Source organism: Pseudopipra pipra, chromosome 1 (assembly GCF_036250125.1).
Source record: "Pseudopipra pipra isolate bDixPip1 chromosome 1, bDixPip1.hap1, whole genome shotgun sequence".
In the NCBI taxonomy this organism is placed as follows: Eukaryota; Metazoa; Chordata; class Aves; order Passeriformes; family Pipridae; genus Pseudopipra; species Pseudopipra pipra.
In genome coordinates, this window is record NC_087549.1 from 3424601 (window position 1) to 3443439 (window position 18839).

At 41.8% G+C, this 18839-nt stretch overlaps 1 long non-coding RNA gene across 1 annotated transcript; it reads left to right on the forward strand.

Moving 5' to 3' along the window:
• Positions 1 to 598: 598 nt before the first annotated feature.
• LOC135407851 (uncharacterized) lies at positions 599 to 3816 on the forward strand. Its single transcript, XR_010427060.1, has 2 exons — positions 599 to 2594; positions 3581 to 3816. It is a non-coding gene; the product is annotated as an uncharacterized LOC135407851 (long non-coding RNA).
• Positions 3817 to 18839: the final 15023 nt, after the last annotated feature.

Genomic DNA, 18839 nt, shown 5'->3' on the forward strand with positions numbered 1-18839 from the left:
AAGGCATGATAACGAGCATCCAATACTGCTGCTAATGTAACAGCAGTGTAATATCACTGGAAGTGGTGCTGCTGGGTGGTTGGGAAGGATGTGGAACATAAGTGCATCTCTCACCCCTGTGCTTATTCAACGTGTTCCGAAAATGCAGTTAAGTGAACCTGAGGAGGAACAAAAGAGAAAATTGGAGATAAAAATGTCACTAGATGGGTCATCAATTATCCATAAAAGAGGCTTTCCAAGGGATAGGTACCAAGATCCAGGCACATCATCATATAATCACAGAATTTTTAGGGCTGGAGGAGGTTGAGTGCATCCATCCATCAACGCAGCACTACCATGTTCACTATGAAACCACGTCCCCCAGTGCCACATCTACATATTCTTTGAACACTTCCAGGGGTAGTGACTGCACCACTTCCCTGGGCAGCTTGTTCCAACACTTGACTACCTTTACTGTCAAGAAATTTTTCCTAATATCCAACCTAAACCTCTGCTGGTACAACTCGAGGCCATTTCCTCTCATCCTGTTGCTTGTTACCTGGGAGAAGAGGTTTACTCTCATCTGGCTGCACCCTCCTTCAGGTAACTGTAGAGAGCAATAAGGTCCCTCCTGAGCCTCCTTTTCTCCAGGCTGAGCCCCCTCAGCTCCCTCAACTGCTCCTCAACAGACTTGTGCTCCAGACCCTTCCCCAGCTCTGTTGTCCTTCTCTGAACACGCTCCAGCTCCTCAGTGTCTTTCTTATCACGGGCAGCCCAAAACTGAACACAGGATTCAAGGTGTGGTCTCACCAGTGCCCAGCCCAGAGGGACAATCCCTGTCCTGGCCCTGCTGCCCACACTGTTGCTGATACAGACCGGGATGCCATTGCCCTTCTTGCCCACCTGGGCACACCCTGGCTCACGTTCAACCCTGGCTGGGAAGAAGTTGCCAGGCCCTGTATGGTGTCATATGGGTGATGACTGTATGTTGTTGATCAGCATAGTTCCTGAGACAGCCAAGACCACATATTGTGAGACAGCAAATAACTCAGTGACAATAATCTCAGTCAGAGTATTAATACTAATTACCTCAAATATATGTTGGCCTGAATCCAAGTGCAGTTAGAGACAGTTTCATGCCACTCTTAAGTCAGAGAGAATCAGGTGCTGACATGCCCCAGCCTGGCCTTAAGGACTAATTTGGTTTATGTGTGAATACTCAACTGATTCAAGGCAGATGCTCTGAGTTGTAATTTGGGTCAAGCACTTAGTTCCTAGAGGGGACAAGAACTGTGACAGGAAAGAAGAAACACATATTCTTTATGACAAAACAATGTATGAGTTTCAGTTATCATGTATTTATTATCACCCATCCAAGGCAATCAAAATATAATTATTTCAAAATGTAGCAGACTAAAATGGCAAGAGGAACACTTTATATGGGAATATATGTCTTGGGAATTCTGAGTGACCCACTGACATTTGTGGCCCTGGGTGATTTTAAAAAGTTATATTTGAAGGAAAGATGGAAGAAATGGGTAGAGTTTTGTTCCAATTAAATCAATTTAAAGTTGCTGGAACAGAAGAAGAGGAATCAAAATTCCAATCAGAATTCATCATGCTGGTGGAGTACAGGAAGTAATTTTCAATGCCCATGATCCCTCAGATAAGGCTTGTGGGATAGTGACAATCCACTCGTCTTACAAGTGTAAATCCTGCTTCAGGGAATATTTACAGTTCAAGGGGCAGTCTCAGGTTTCTGTGCAGAGCATAAGGAACGTGGATTGGTTCTGCTGATCATGCTTGTGCAAAATTTAGGCACATATGCAGGAAAACGTGCATGTTCAAAGGTGCCTGCACTTCATTTGTAAATGAAAAGTGTATCTTCATTCCATATGTAACATGACAAATCGAGAGGATCCAAAAAAAAACCCCAAAACTCTGCCTGTCTTGCACTTCTAGTGTTGTAAATGCTAAAAAAGTGTTCAACCTTCTTTCAAAATGTGGCTCTGACTGCCTTCAGCAGCACCATTTCTTGGAGCAATAATGATCCAAATGAGGGTGACTCAGCATCCAAGTGCCTTTGAAGATGCCAATTTATTTCTTTAAAATTATATTTCCGTCTTCTCAAGGGGGAATCTCAGCACTAAGACATGTAAATAATCAGATTGATAAAGGGAGTGTTTTACTAAGTTGAATATGTCTAAAAAATTAGTCCTGAATCAATGAAGTAATTAATTATTCTTTAGCTGTATTAAGTGTATGTAAATATGTTGGTCCAGTTATCTATGTTTTGGTTCATCTCAACTAGTTTTCAGGGATTATATCCAGCTCTGTAACACGTGACTTAACTTTAGATGTGTACATGTAGATATGCATATATACCTCAGTGAATAAATGTGTGTTGTAGTCAGTGAATTAATTAGTCAGTTCAGTCCACTGTATCTAGGCAACTAAAAATCTGAAAAATCACTACAGACATAACTGATGTGTCTAAACATGTTTTTAGTGTAACTTGAGATGCCTCAGGTTATGCTGCCGAACCTCCAGCTGAGGATCCATGGACCTCCAAAAAGTTGCTGCTGATATTTTTCAGGTGAAGAGAAATGGCTCAGGTACTTAAAGTCTTTGAACTGGCTCTAGAACACTAGTTTTTGGCCACCAAAGCCCACGCTTGCTGTCCACCTCAGGTAATCTGAAAGGTGGCTGCCCCATCCCTGGAAGTGTTCAAGACTAGGTTGGATGGGGCTCTGAGCAACCTGGTCTAGTGGAAGCTGTCATGGCCTTCCATGTCCATGCCTCCCATGGCAGGGAGGTTGGAATTAAGTGATCTCTAAGGTCCCTTCCAACCCAAAACCCTCTGTGATTCTCTGATTCTCCAAACCCCACCACGGTGTTGGCTGAGGGAGAATCAGCTGCCTCAGCAGAGGAGACTTGGTGCCATGTGAGATGTCCTGAGGTTTCTCCTGTGGATGTCTGAGGTATAAAAAACATCCACAGGGAACATCCCAGGTCCTGAAGCTTCCGACCTTGTATTGCCAGTCTGGAGAGACAAAGCAATGGATATATTCAAAGAAAAGTATATATTCAAGGCAGTTTCCCAGGTTTCCTTAGTAGTCACTGGTGATCTTGTGTATGTTTCAGTGGCATAAACACAAGCTTTTAGTGCATCCTCCTGGATCCAGTTATAAGTGCAGAGGAGATCCTGTGTCACATCTGCCAGTTTCCCATGGAAGGTCTTAGGGAATCTAAGATGTTACAATATATCTATGTTGATTAATACAGTCAATGCATTTAGATGAAATTCACCTGGGCAAACACAGGAGTTTGATTTAGGATGAGGTGAATTAACCTTAAAATCCATTAACACTGTTAACTCTTTCCCCATTAACTATAAAGGCAACTCATGGTGACCTGCTCACCTATAGCCACAAAGCCTAAATGCTGTTAGCACCCACATTTAATTAAATTAATCATAACATAAGCAATAGGCCTTTTTCTGTAGACAAATTACCATTGTTTCTATTTTAGTAATTGCCTTGCTTTAGGGAAATACAGAACTTTTCCTATAACTGGTGTCCTTACATCTTCTTGTCTCTAGGAACCACAGAGCACACAAAAATTAAATTACTTCCTCGGAAGAAGAGCACAGATCTTTTTTTGACAACTCTTTTCTCACCTCATTATTTCTCCATCACAATAACTAAAGCTGTCAGATTCCTGATGGAAAGCTGCAAGGAAAGCATGTTGCAAGCAGCTGGTCTTCACAAGGCTGTTGTAACCCCCTCTCCCCAAATGTAGAATCCACAAACAAAATAAAACAAGGCAGAAAAGACACTTTTTTCCACCTGTGCAGGTTTATCAAAGAAACAGGGAATTTCACTGACATGTTCACAAATGTGAGAACAGACAATGAAAAAATAAATAACTGGATGATGAAATGTGTGAATGGGCTTGTTGAGCTGGGATCTAAGGATTCATGTCATGGATGGGTCACCATCCTTCCCTCCCTTGGCTTCTGGACATAGGAATTTGCTGGATGTGCTTCGAGTTCCACAAGTGGAAAGCAATATATAGGACCTAGGAATTATGGCTGATGCTGGATCTAGAAAAAGAAGTAGTTTATATGATAAAAAACTCATCTCTGCCCACACAAAGGAGATCAGAGGAATACCTGCAGATAGGGAAAATCTAAGAGTGGCCTGATCCAGGGAGCTTTTAAAATCCCATGTCTGCCTCCCAAGAGAGGAACAAATAAGGGAGCGGCTCCAAGACCCCAATCAGGGACAGGAGGCCCTTCCCCAGTCCACCAGATGAGCACTGGTTCCATGGGCTTTGGGAACGCCCACCTGATGGATCAATGGGAGACACTCTCTGGGACACAAAGACCCAGAGGAGTCACTGCTTAAGGGTGTGGGACACATGAAGAGTTTTAAGGAAAGGGCACAAGCCCAGTTATCATAGAATCATAGAGTCACAGAGTGGCCTGGGCTGGAAGGGACCTTAAAGATCACCTAGTTCCAGCCCTCCTGCCATTGGCAGGGCCACTTCCACCACTGTGTTGTAGTATGTTATAGGTAAGGAATTCCCTAAGGCAGGAAAATTCCAAATAATTGTTGAAAAATAGAGATCCAGCCAATTAGAAAGGGCAGGTCACATGCAAACAGCTCTCTTATCAGATCCTCTTCTGACCAGATCACCACAGTGTGGTCTGTCCTCTCATTAATCTCCTTTCTACCTATTTTCCTGGATGAAGGACTCTGTTATGTGTCTGTGTCTGTGTGTTCAGGGCTTTCAGTCCAGCAACTGGAGTACCCATGTGTCCAGCATGGCAGCAGCTGGAATGAGCACGAGGGTGCAAGGGGGAATGTGAGCACTGCAAAATCATCTGCCATGGTGGATGGGGATTTACTGGGAGGTCCATTTGTGTGTGTCTGTGCAGGACACAGCTAGAAAGCCCAGCATCCATGGGAAGATACTACTTAGACTGAGCTCAGCTGCAAGAGGGACACATGTTGTACATGTGTATATGTGTTTCCCACTAACAGACCTTCATCCCCATCAGCCAGAGGGGAACAGGACAAGGGATTTTCCTTTTTCTACCCACATTTTCCCAGCACCCCACACCAGAGGATCAGCAATTACATGGGTCATGTCGCCCTCACCTGGCACCCTCACTGATCATGAAGGCAGCTTAAACAGGAAAGGGGACAGCTGGTCTCACTGCCACAAACCCTCAACCAAAATGTCACCTATAACCTGCCCAGAGTACAAAATGTTCCCTTTTGCCTCCTTCCCTATGAATCTTGTCGCTTCCCTCTATAAAGATTTAGGGTTGGATCCATTGCATTAACTGTTTGGTGTTTATATCAAGAATCAGTAAAACAAAAGCTTTTAGATCAAACTTTTCCCTTTGAAGAGGAAAAAGATCAAGATTTGGTGTTGATATAGGAAAACCAGCTGCTCCTGACACATTAAATTGGGTCACTTTCCTCACCACTCAACCTTAAGATAAATGATAATTACTTGTTCTGCCCTTTAGTCCCTCCCCTTTCTTCACAACCAAATAATTAATAATCTCATTCCTCAAATATCCCCATAGGAATTGCAACTTTTACAAAAATAATCTCAGAGGTTGTTAACAGTAATTTATATATGTGTAGGCTACCAATAAATCTTGGAGTTAAAGGAAGCCTGCAGCAAGGAGAAGTCCCATGCCCTGGCAGGCAAATAATTTAGGGAAACCATTTGCATAATCAACATATTAAGCTATCAGGGCATCTCTCCTTGTTGGTCTTGGTATTCCTCTGATGTCATTATCAAGGTAGACATGACAAATAATATTTTATGTCTACTGAATGATAATCAGCACACTGCACAGTGTGTATCCTTATTGATTTGATTAAGGGCTTTGATCTGGGAAATTACCAATTAATGCTGTCTAAATTAGTCTCTATGGGTTTGGGCATAGCAGCAGGAAAATAATTCTCTCGTAAAGCTGGTGATTGGACACAAAACCAATTTGTTTAATCGTGCTAAATCTGAAAAGAAAATATTCAATTTGGAGGTCTCCTGCAGGCCAGTCCTCAGCTCCTCATTAGTCATTAATGACTGCACTTCAGCAGCACTGGCTGAAATCACATCTGCGCATTATAGAGGTTCCATTAAAAAAAAAAAAAAGACAAGAAAAAAAAGTCTTCCCTAAAAACAACTGAGAGTCTGTGACAACTGAATCTGCTTCAAAGAGCAAGGACAGACAAGAGCACTTTGGGCAAGAGACTTGCTAACCTGGCAAGGAGGGCTTTGAACTCAATTTGCTGAGGTATGGAGAGCAACACCCTGGCATAGTCAGAAAATCGTGGATGAGAGGAAGCAAGCAAAGCACGGGGCAGCAGAGGATGATCTCTGACTCTCCCTGGACCAAGTGCATCTCAAGTACCTCTACCTGAACACACCCAGCATGACAAACACACAGGAGGAATGAGAAACATGTGTGCAGATGCAGAGCTATGGCATTGGAATTACAGGGATTTGGAGGAAACTTGCAGTGCTGGAGCACTGTGATGGACAGAGCACTTTGTAAGGAGAGGCAGGGAGGGTGGTAGCAGGGCTGTCTTCTCCTCTGTGAAGTTCTGGTGGGGAACAAGTTGCAGGTGGGTCAGCAGCGCACCCTTCTGTGGAGAAGCTGAAAGACAGGGACTTATGGAACCACAGAATCATAGAATCCTGAGTTGGAAGGGATCCGTCAGGATCATCAAGCCCAGCTCCTGGCCCTGCACAGGACAACCCTAAGAATCTCTTCATGTACCTGAGAGTGCTGTCCAGAGAGAGCCCTTGACATCTCAAATATTTTCAAATTTTGCTGCACCAGCCACGAAAAAGGAGGTTTACCTTAGAAATCAGCCCTGTTTTCAGCAGGAGGTTCAACTAGGGAACTCCAGATATCCTTTCCAACCTAAGTGATTCTCAGATCCCCTGCTGGCCTGCAGAGTAACTTAGCAAATAAACATTGCTAAGAATTTGGCTCTTCATTCACAGCAGTGGCACCACTCATCTGAAAGCTCCCACAACATATTTTGCTACTGGGAATCCTGTGACTCACAGCAGTGAGTGAAACACAGGCACCCCAAGAGGTGGAGAAAAATAAGCCCAAGTATAAAGTTTTACTGCAGATCCCCATCTCACCTCAGCAAACCACCTAAGTTACCTCCAGAGCAGGCACTAGTTTATATCACTGGAGTCTCCTCATTTCCCATGGTCATAGTGAAGGTAGTGAAAGTAAGACCAAAACAAGCCTGTGTGAAGTTTTTACTGGAAGGAATCAAAATATTACTTGTCTATGGCAGGGCTGTTGGAAGCAGATGATCTTTAAGGTCCCTTCCATCCCAAACCATTCTATGATTCTATGAAAATACACATAAATTTCAGTGTTGCATATTCTAATCACAATTCCATGCCTTCAAGGGCTTATAACCTAGTAGTAGCACAGTGCTGCAGGGTAAGTTGAATTATTAACCAGATGTTCCTCCTAAATATGAAATAAGTTGCTTGATGCTTTTCTCTTTTCACCTACACCCTGGAAGTCACATTAAAAGTATAATTAACTCCAGAACTTCTGTAAGGGCTCCACGTGAGCCCAGTATCATCGAGGATTTTCTCTTGTGCACCATTTAACCAGTGAACTCCTACCATGGCCATGGCTCAGCTCCCTGCACGAGCTCTTCCCTAAACCTCAGCAAGAGACTGGAGAGGATCTGAGGGTTTGATCTGTTGGTTCTCATGTTTACTGCCACTATTATCAGCTTGGAAGATGGAAAATCAAATCCAAAGCTTGTATTGCCTGGCTATAATTTCTACAAAATTCTATTCATCCCCTTGGCTGAGACTTGGCTGAATTGGTTGTGGGGGTACTTCTTGAAGGAACCTGAAAGTGAGCCCAACAGGAACACGTTCTTAGGATACAGATTTTCCTTAGCACAAATTAACTCTTTTTCTGGCCACTTTCTCTCTTCAAAGCACCTACTGAAACAGGGAAGTGAAGATGTGGGCTTTGCCATGGCAACCTAACACTTTCTAGTGAAATTAAAACCCAAATGGAAAAGGATAGGAAACAAAAACCTCGCTTTTCCTTTCAAATTGAGCTGATGGAAGTTTTAGCTGCGTCTTGAGATATTAATAATTAGTCAGAATTTTCCTAGAGACGTTGAGACGAAAAAAATAATTACAAGACAAGCAGTAATAGAGGTAATAAAAAGAGCAGCCCTCCTTGAACCTGCAGCTACCATTATCTTGACTCAGGAGATCAGCATTTGGGCTTCATAGGCAGTTAGTGCTTAAAGCAGTGTCTCTGGCCCATACAAAGGTATGAGAAAAATACTGTTTTAGTATTTAAATTTTTTAAATAACAGAAGAGTTTCCCACTGGGGCAGAGTTTGTAGAGGATGGAAGTGTGTAGTTACTTTGTTTTAGAGAATGCTGTTTCAGACCTAGAGCCAGGGAGGATTATACTTTTGCAGAGGAAAAAAAAAAAAAAAAAGAAAAAATAATTGTTGCTGCATCAATGAAAAGGAAAAATTAGACTGGAAAACAAGATGAGCTTTGGTGTGGCTCACTTACTTCATATCTGTCTGTCTGCTGTTTGGAACGTGAGATATGAAAATGCAACTTTCTCCAGAGAATTTGTGGTGAAATAACGTAGACTGTGGGCAGTTTGGTTTCAAAGATGGTCCTTGGACTGGGTTTGAGAGGAAAAGCACCATAGCTACCATACTATGGATTTTTTTCCTGATTGTTCCCTGTCTCACACATCCTATTTTATACAGATACAGGGAATGTGCTTAGGATCCAGAGCCAAATATACCACACACACCATTTTTTCCTGCAGTGGTTTTCTCTCCCTGCCTTAGTATAGTTTTATTCTATCCTGGAGCAGATATTTTTTTCTGAGATATTTTATGTGTCTTCATTCTGATGAATTGCTACTTTCAAAAAAAACCTTACTTACGATTTAAAAAATCACTTAATAGTTCTGCTTTGAAGTTCCTCTTTTGAAGAGTGCTATGATCTCTACCAGCTTCATCAATGGAAGCAACAGCAATTTAGAACAGAGTTTATATTTGGGCTTTATCTTCACTGGCCATCCAGGAGCTGAATTTCCACGTCATGCTTCTCTACTTAATGGAGGGTCAACAAATCCCAAACATTAGATGAAGACCTTACTGCAGGTCAGCATCTTGAAGCAAATGTGGAACTCAGAATTTGCTTAATATCAGACCTTCTCTAGTGCATGAGGGCAACTGTATATCAAATCACTCCTCGTTACACTCACCATCTTATGTCAATGATCCTTGAGCATCACTTTGCTCACACAGGTTTCCAGATGTTCAAGAATCCCTGACCTTCACTCCACTCTTACCAGAGTGTGGCAGAGACAATGTGGGGTGAACTTACTGTAACTCCCATTCCCTGCCCCCATGAGCCACTGAGGAGGAGGAGAAAGGGAAAATCTGGAATGAAGTTGAACCCAGGGAGAAGGAAGGGGTAGGGGGAATGTGGTTTTAAGATTTGGTTTTATTTCTCATTTTCTCACTCAGATCTGACTTATAATAAATTAAATAAATTTCCCCAAGTCAAGTCTGTTTTGCCCATGACAGTAATTAGTGAGTGATCTCTGCCTGCCCTTTTTGTTATATTTTCTCTCCCCTATCCAGCTGAGAAGGGGATTGATGGAGCATTTTTGTGGGGTCAACCCACCACAAGGTCTAATAAAAAGTAACACTTTCCTGCCAAGGACACTCTCCTTTCACTTGGAAGACCACCCCTCTCCTTTTAACATGTTGAAGTCATGATGCTGCTGCATCTGAATTTTGCCCAGTCTAACTCAGAAGGGTCTTCTTATAGTCACCAGCATAATCTGTGTATTCTGCCCTGTCCTGCCCCATAACTTCCATGAGATGAAACAGTCTACCCTTTAGAAGGCAGATAATTCAGGGCATGTGCCTTTATGGGGAAAAAAAATCAAGCAACCAACCAAAAAAACCCACTCAAACCCACTCAAAACCCTATCTTGAGGGGAGGGGTGTGTTGTCATGGTTTGAGATAGCCCCAAAATCCAATTCCCTAGCTCCATCCCCCCTCCCACATCTCAACCTAATGTGAGATGGGCTTTTCCAGGAGTCTTTTCTCTGGTGCTACATGTTGTTTCTGCTGCTCCTTCAGTTCAGGTCTTATCTCCTGGCTCTCTGCCACCTTCTCCGGCCAGTGTCGGCTGCTGCTCTGCGCCCATGGAGAGAACATCTCCCGGCATAACTACAGGCACCTAGCCCAGCTTTATGCTGTTCCAGGTCCCTGCAGCCCCCCAGCCAGGGGCTGGGAGGGCCCAGAGGGCCCAAGGGGCACAGAGCCCCTTCCTCGTGGCTCACAACATGGCCACCTCTTCTCCAACAACCCAAAAACTACCACTCTTCTCTTCCGGTCTGGTTGTGATATGTTTACATTTCTGCAGGAGCGCCCATTGGGCAGAACTTCAAAACTTCTAGGGGTTTCCACCCCTTGGGGTCTACCACTTCTCTTAGCCTCTGGGGGAAAACAAGGTCCAAACCACGACAGTGTGTTTGTTAGGTTTTGGGGGTGGTTTTGGTCTTTTTTTTTTTTTTTCAGAGGTAGCAAATACTACCTTGTAAAAAATATCCTTGGACTGGAAAAACTAGTTCTCCTAGAAACTACCTCAATGGAACAGTTCTGATCAGCCTCAACTTGAACGTGTCACCTCTTACACTGCAGTGCTGCATCCAGGCCTGGGGTCCTCCATACAAGCAAGACCTGGACCTGATAGAGCAGGTCCAGAAGAGGCCATGGAGATGCTCCAGGGGCTGGAGCACCTCTGCTCTGGAGACAGGCTGAGGGAGCTGGGGTTGTTCAGCCTGGAGAAGAGAAGGTTTCAGGGAGTGCCTAAAGGGGGCTTATAAAAATGAGGGAGAGTGACTTTTTTAGACAGGCAGACAGTGATAGAACAAGGGGGAACAGTTTTCAAATTAAAAAAGGAGAGATTTAAACTAGATGTTAGGAAGAAATGTATTACTGTGAGGGTAGTGAGGCATTGCAGTGGGTTTCCCAGAGAAGTTGTGGCTGGCCCATCCCTGGAAATGTTCAAGGCCAGGCTGGATGGGGGTCCAAGCAACCTGGTCTAGTGGAAGGTGTCCCTGCCCATGGCAGGGGGTTGGAATGAGGTGGTCTTGAAGGTCCCTTCCAACCCAAACCATTCTGTGGTTCTATGATTTGTCTCAAAACCATGGAAGTGATCCATGTCTGCAGCCCTCTGATATGACAAGGCTGTGGCTCAGACCAGAGCAAGGCACCTCCAACTGCAGAAAAGGCATTTGTGCTCCCAGTCCTCCAATTATCCTGACACGGCCTTGCATTTCAACCACCAGTTTCTTTCTCTCCAACTAGATTCCCCTTCTGGCTAATTTGAAGGTGAAGATCTCTAGAGAGCATTTTGCAATGGCAGAGATCTGACTGAAAAGACCAGGTTCTGAAAGAAATAGATGCAACCTACTGGGAAAGATGCAAACGTGGGGTTAGAAGAATAATTTATTGTTATTCACCCAAGCTCTTCATTTCTCCCTTTAAAGGAAGCTCACACAAAGCTCTTCCAGTGTGTGGGCTGGAATGAAACCTTCAAAAGATTTAACGAGGTTCTCTGAAAAACTTGGTGAGGCTGTTTAGTCATGAGATGTTTTCATCATGCACTTTCATTTTCATTTAAATGAAAACATTTTGAAATAAGAAAAGGAAGTTAAAATTCCACTTGGAAAGAGAAAATGAAACAGTTGGAAATGCATTTTTGGTGCACAAGAAATGAATTTTTTAAAAAGCAATCCCAAAAGTTAGCATGTATTGAACGAAATTTTTTTCTTTTAAAATTTCATTTCCTTTGAAGTTTTATTGAGATAAAATATATTTGCTTCATTTCCAAATAGTAAAGTGGTTGGAAATCATAGAATTCCTCTAAGTGGAATTTTTTTCCCTGCCTAGCTCTGCTTTGAGGGAGGAGGAAAAATGCAATTTTCTTTGAAATATAATTTGAATGACTCCTGGGTAGGAACCATTCTTGTAGGTGTTGCAGTCATTACGTTGGTGTCTACATGAAACATTTTTCCTACTACTTGAATCCCTCTTTTATGTCTTCCTCCTATTATAATCTCAGCCACTGTTTTTTCCTGTGGCTGTGCACTGCCTGTCAGTGGGCTGAATATGAAGTCATTAAATTCACTATATTGCACAACAGAATTTTTCAAACTATGAAAAAGTATTTACTCAAACATGACAACAGTCCTTCAAGACTGGCTATAGTAGGGCATGTGTAAAACATTTTTGAGCTGGGATCAAAAAAACCTTCCTCTAAAAAGATAGATTACTCTGAACTATAGAACATATAAATAAATGATATGTTACAAAACGTGGCATGTGATTACAAAGTACAATTCTTCATGGTATTTATTTGTCATGGCATCTGCAGTCACTGTTTCTCCAGCTGTAGATTCTTCTGTCTACAAAGATCATAAAAGCCTCATAATAGTCCTATTTTTCCACAGGTTCATGTGTGCCTGGAGCAAAACTCTACAGAACTAAGTACCTTTTGGGAATACATTCCATAATAAATCTTAAAAGGCCCTGCTTCACCCTTGCCAAAGAGTATCTGGGGAAATGTTGCCAAATTGCTGCAATTTGAAGAATATGGCTTCCATTTAATGGAAACTATGGTTATACTGAAGCACATAATCATGTGGAAAATGCACAGGGATTGCATTTCTACCTTGGAAGTGCAGCCTTAAAACGGAAATCAAAAATCAGAGAAAAGAAAAAAACCAAGAAACTAAGCATTTTGCTTCCCTCCAGTCTCCACATCCATCAGACAAATTGGGTCACCTTGTATTCTGCTGGAGATCAACACTCCTGCCCTGAGCTGAAGTGCCCATGTATTTAGACTTTCATTTTTCCTGTTAAAGAGCTCTCATGAGACACTATCTGCATGAGAAATGTCTGGCATTTATTACTGTGACATGAGCCACAGTCCACAATCTGTCTGGCAAAACACCACATAGAAAATTATTCAAGAGCTGAGGACCAGCCTTGAAGTCCTTTTGCAGCCCCCAAACTAGGGGCTATACCCACAGAACCAAGAATATTTTTGGTAAAAAATTTACAGTATTTGACTGTCACACTGGCTTATTTTAAAGAGTTATAAAACCTCAGTGTTTTCTTGGGGGAAAAAAAAGTAAAAGGGCTGACCTGTAAGTCTGAACTGCTCATGACTTCCCCACTAGTTAATTAACCATAAATGCATCTTATGTTGCTCCCTGCCAGATCTCCAAGTATGTTCTATGCATTTACTGTTCATTAAAAGGTCATATTAACAGAAAATCTACAGTCTATCACTGGATAAACACATTATCTGAGGAATTCTTCTCATCTAAGTGATGGCAACATCAATAGAAACATAAGAAATCATCAGCAAAAGAACTAGGTATCTGGGGCTGTAAGACAAGCAGAATTTCAAATATACAAAATACAAAAATTCAAAAATTCTAATCTGAACTCTAATAATATCCAGTGTTTAAAGCTTTGGGTTCTTAAAGATCACTAAGAATACAAAGGTCCTGGAAAACTAAGCTGCTATAACACCTCCTTTCTCCTGCTTTAATGGCTACCACGATCCCATGTTGCCTGAAACGTCATGGAGATTGAAAATCTAACCACAAGAATGAACTATATATATATTTATGTATATATAAAAAATGGGAAAACAGAGATTGTGCTTTGCTTCCTCAGTCCCTTATTTCCCTTCCTCAATATGCAAGTTATAGTTTCAAAGATTATGTAAGAAAACTGTAAGAAAGCTGCTGAAGATACCCAAGATAAATTTTGTAAAGAGATATATTAGGCCAAGGTGTGAATCCAAGCCAGGAGGATCACGCGAGTTTTCTAAAATCACACAGATGAATGGAGTTGGGATCCCAAGGTACCTGCATGATACCCCTCATCTCTCTCCTCAAAGAGCAGTTGTGGTGAAGTGGAAGTACCAAATTTCCAGAGTTCCCTATGTTTTATTTCATCCTCTGTGGCTTTTGCTGAAGGGGGTGGTGGAAGCTCAAGGCTTTATGTCTGAAAGCATTAAGGGAGTGCCCATTTATATCTATATCTCTCCCACTCTACCATAGTACCACCTTCTTCAGTGGCACTGTTGAATTAACAAGTTCAGACTTCAACAGTCCCAACCCCTGAATTTTAGTCAATTTTAATGATTAAATGTTACTGAAAAGTGGTAAAGGAAAACCGGCATCACCTTTTCAGCTAGCATATCCTGAAATGTTTGGTTTTCCTTTATCTCCAGATCCACAAAGATCTCCTCCTTCCTGCTCCAGGGAGCTAATGACTTAAAAATACATGCTGGCCACGAGCAATTTAGCTCTAATTGTAATGAGGACTTTTAATTGACTTGAGTGCTCTTTATGATGGGGATGTGTTTGTTTTATACAGATTCCTTACCTTCAGTCAACACCTTCTTCCAGCAGTACAATTGGAGTCACTCCAGGGGAGTGATGCCATGAGGAACACATTTTCCCCGCTGCTCTTAGAAATCTCTATGGTTAAGCAGGCAGCTGACACAAACAGTCAAAAGTTGCTGAACTCAAGCTGAATTTCAGGATATTTGGAGAAAAATATTCTGTTGGTAAATTTCTGTTGCAGAAAACCTCCATGTAGACAAAAGCCAAGGAGAGGATTTACCTGGCAGTGGTTGAACTGAGCTGTTCAGGTCCTGCAGCCTCCTTTTATTGACTGGATGATCTAAAATTGTTTTGGATCAAGTCCTGTGAAAGACATCCAGAAATAAGAGCTCAGATGTGAAGAAATAACAGCATCAAGCATCAAAGCTCTGGAAGGTAGATGCTGACATCGTGGGACTGGCATTATTTGATATCTTTGTTGGTGACTTGAATGCTGGGATCAAGGGCACCGTCTGCAAGTTTGCTGAGAACACCAAACTGTATCTACAGTCAATGTGCTGGAGGGAAGGGATGGCATCCAGAGGGACCTTGACAGGCTTGAGAGTTTGGAGTGAATCCAGAGGATGGCCACAAAGGTGACTTCAGTGTGGAGAACATCTGCCATGAAGAAAGGCTTCAAGGACACCTTTAATAACCCCTTCCAGTACCTAAAGGGAATCCAAGAGAGCTGGAGAGGGACTTGTGACAAGAGCATGTAGTGACAGGGCAAGGGATAATGGCTGTAAACTGAAAGAGGGTAGATTTAGATTATATATGAAGAAATTCTTTACTGTGAGGGTGGTAGGGCTCTGGAGCAGGTTGGCCAGATAAGTTGTGGTTGCCTCATCCCTGGAAATATTCAAGGCCAGGGTGGGTGGGGCCCATAGCAGGGGACTTGGGAGTAGAGGATTTTTAGGGTCTCTTTCAACTGAAACCATTCTGTGATTCTGCGAGCTCACGTTTTCTTTCAGGTACCTAAACACAATAGAAGGATTTGGCTGGAATTCAGATGTATCTCTGGAATTCAGATGTACCTCACCTTCACATGCCAGGGCCCAGAGCGGCGTGGAGGGAGAGCAGAATGCGGGAGAGGCTCAGAAAGGACAAGAGGAATACACCCATGTAAGTCCTGCTGCTAAGTCACCTGTCCAGTATCTAACCTAAAAAAATATCTCCGAGGATGGAAGCAGATGCCAGCTCCAAGCACAGCCTGGAGTCCCCAGTGTCACCAATGCTTTCTGTGCCATTGAAACCCACCATCTTGGGGAAAAAAAAACAAACATTAATTCACAGAAATCCCCACGTAATCCAGCAGTTGTGAAATGTTTCCAGGCTGGTTTCAGAGTTCCAGAGTTCAGGAAATCGATCAGCCTGTCATGTACCAGCACTTTTCCACTGGTTCTCTGCCTTTGATATGAGATTTTCATCAAAGAGGACTTGCTGCACCTCTGCCCAATATGGACGTTACCCTCTTGGATAACAGGCTTCTGTGCAGTGGCACTGAGACATCAGCCAGGGCTGACAGAGAAATCCCTAAGAGGCAGCAGAGGCTGCTGCTGCTTCTAAATTGTTTTCTCAAAAAGAGGAAGCCAGAGGTCACTTGTCTAGTTTCAATAATATTGGATATAACTTAGGGTGAGGGAATATCCATAAACACGACCTCTGTCGAGGTTTCCGTAATTTTTAAAATTTATACATACTTTTTATTTCTAGATCACAGTGTTTTGTGCCAGGGGGAATTACTTTTTATAAGCTTACCTGATGCTTTTTTAGAAGTTATTTTTCATTTAAAAAATGCAGCATTGCCTTAGCAAAGTTCACTATAGTTTCTACTAGCAGTGAGAACAGTTTTCAGCGTCAAAACCACTTAACTCCAATAATGGGAAGGAAAAGTAACTCTTCGTGGAATATTAACACCCTCAATTCCTCCTCTTGTAAAACTATAATAAATGCAAAAAAAAAAGGGGGGGGAAGGAAAAAAAAAGAGTGCCAGCCATTTGCAAAAATTTAAGCTCAAAACCATTTAGAAATTCATTGTATTGATACTGAAGAATATTACAGGCTATATAAAGATGAATTTTATCACACAGGAGTTTAATCTCGCTTCAAATTTACAGTATTCATAGAAAAAGAACCAAGAAATTTTATTTTGTGTGTGTAAAAGGCAAATGAGAACCCATCTCTGCTTCTGGCATTAAATATCTCCACACATCTGATGATAAATAATGAAAAAGACAAGTATCCAAGGTGACTGACTGCAGGTGTCTGTAAATGAAGGCAGAACAAAACTGAGAGTTGAATTATTTCCCTAAACAACTACCAAAAAAAAAGAGAAAAAAAAAAAGAAAATAATTTAACAAAACTCCCTGGCTGTCAGAGCCTGTGAAGTCTATTGAAGTAGGTTCATGAGGGTATTTAGCATATAGAAAGCATAAAAGTCAATGAGAGAGAGAGAACAGGTATGCAAGCATAAAAGTGACAGATGACAAAAGTTATTGTGCTTGGTAAATCACTTTTATAATTTATATGGCATTTTATTAATTTTTAAAGCTGTGTATTTGTGCCAAAACGAATTGTCTAAGTGTTAAAATTTGTGTTTCATACCTCATTGTTATGAAATGGGAGTGGGAAGAACCAATTCAATAAAGTGCTATTTCTACTTCTATCCCTCCCAGGCTTCATTTCCCCAGGATGGCAGGGAATGGGACACCTTGCAATAAAAACAAATGTTCTCAAGGTGCTTTTTATCTTCCCTGTTTTATTCTTAATGTTGCTTGATTGCTGCAGAAAAGACACATTTAGTCAAAGGTCACCGAGAAAGCACAAAAGAATAAAACCTCCACATTTGTGAAAATCCCCACTGTGTAAAAGCCTGCTCTGAGACTTATCCATCAGTGAAATTTCATTTTCAGGAGGGATGTGAAGTGATGCTAAGCCTTCAGCTGGCTTTTGGCCTTGTGGTGAGCTTTACCCTCTTGGGAAAATAGCTCTGACGTCAATGTGAATCAGATGACAGGTTTTAGTCCCTTTCTTTTTCCTTTTTGCTGTTACTTTTTGGACACGGTATTAAAAGAAAATTGAAATCTTCAGAGACAGAAAGTCTAATGTACCTGTAGCATTCATACCAATTTTCTTAATCACACTAGAACTTTGGGGTTTATATATAATTTTATATATATATATATAGTCTTTCCTTGCATCATGCTATGGAATCATATTATAGAATTATTAGAGTTGGAAAGGACCTTCAAGATCATCTAATTCCAACCCCTGTGCCTTGGGCAGAGACACCTTCCACTAGACCAGATTGCTCAAAGCCTCATCCAACCCGGCTTTGAGCACTTCCAGGGTTGGGGGCAACCACAACTTCTCTGGGCAACCTGTGCCAGGGCCTCCCCACCCTCACAGTACTCCCTTCATTCTTTAACTCCCAAAATGATTTATGACATAGTCACGAAACACTTCAGATCTGAAATAGTCCTGACCTGTAGCTCAAAATGGGTCAAAGCAAACAAAGTGTGATGACTCTGCAGGGAGGGCCGGGGGGTGAGCAATAGTGTAAGTTGATATGAGACTCTGCAGAGATGCAAATGTGTCTTTTATTGTCATTGTTACATTTCTTAAATATATTATGGCAATCATTTTAGACCAAAAGAGCTCAGACAATGCTGACATGATTATGTCGCTTTTCCCAGGTTAGTAATAGCACAGCTTTCATTTGCTGCCTGAACCGCGGCTTCACAGTCCAAAGCATTCAGATGTGAGACTCAAATTTTTCTTGACCCCACTTTTTGCTTCTTCTTCCATCCCACTCACACACAACATCATTTTAGCTTTACCAGACCAAAGGTTTACAGGTCTTAACAGTGAATTGGATTAACAGGCAATATATGGCAGCCTCAGTTGAAAAATTAATTCTGTTTTCACAAATATCACTTCCTTCAATAGTTCTCCTCTATGCTACTGAGTGTAGTATCCAATAACAAAATAAACTAAATCAGTATGGCTTTTTTATATCAGAAAATGTGTCCCCTTCTTTATCAGAAGATATAGAGAAACTTTCCAATATTCAGTTATAATGAACATCAATAAAATAATCATCATTCCCCTGTAGTCACTGGTATTGTTACTTGGAGGCAAAATGGTTCAAGAAAGACTCATGGGTTTATTTTTGGTTTTAAATTTGCAGTTAAGAATTAGGTTGTTGCCATTCAGTTTCCAGTGGAGCATATGAATGACATGGCAAGTAAAATGCCATGATTTTTGGGGGGATTCACACAGTCTGATTATCTTTTCCACATGGAATAACAC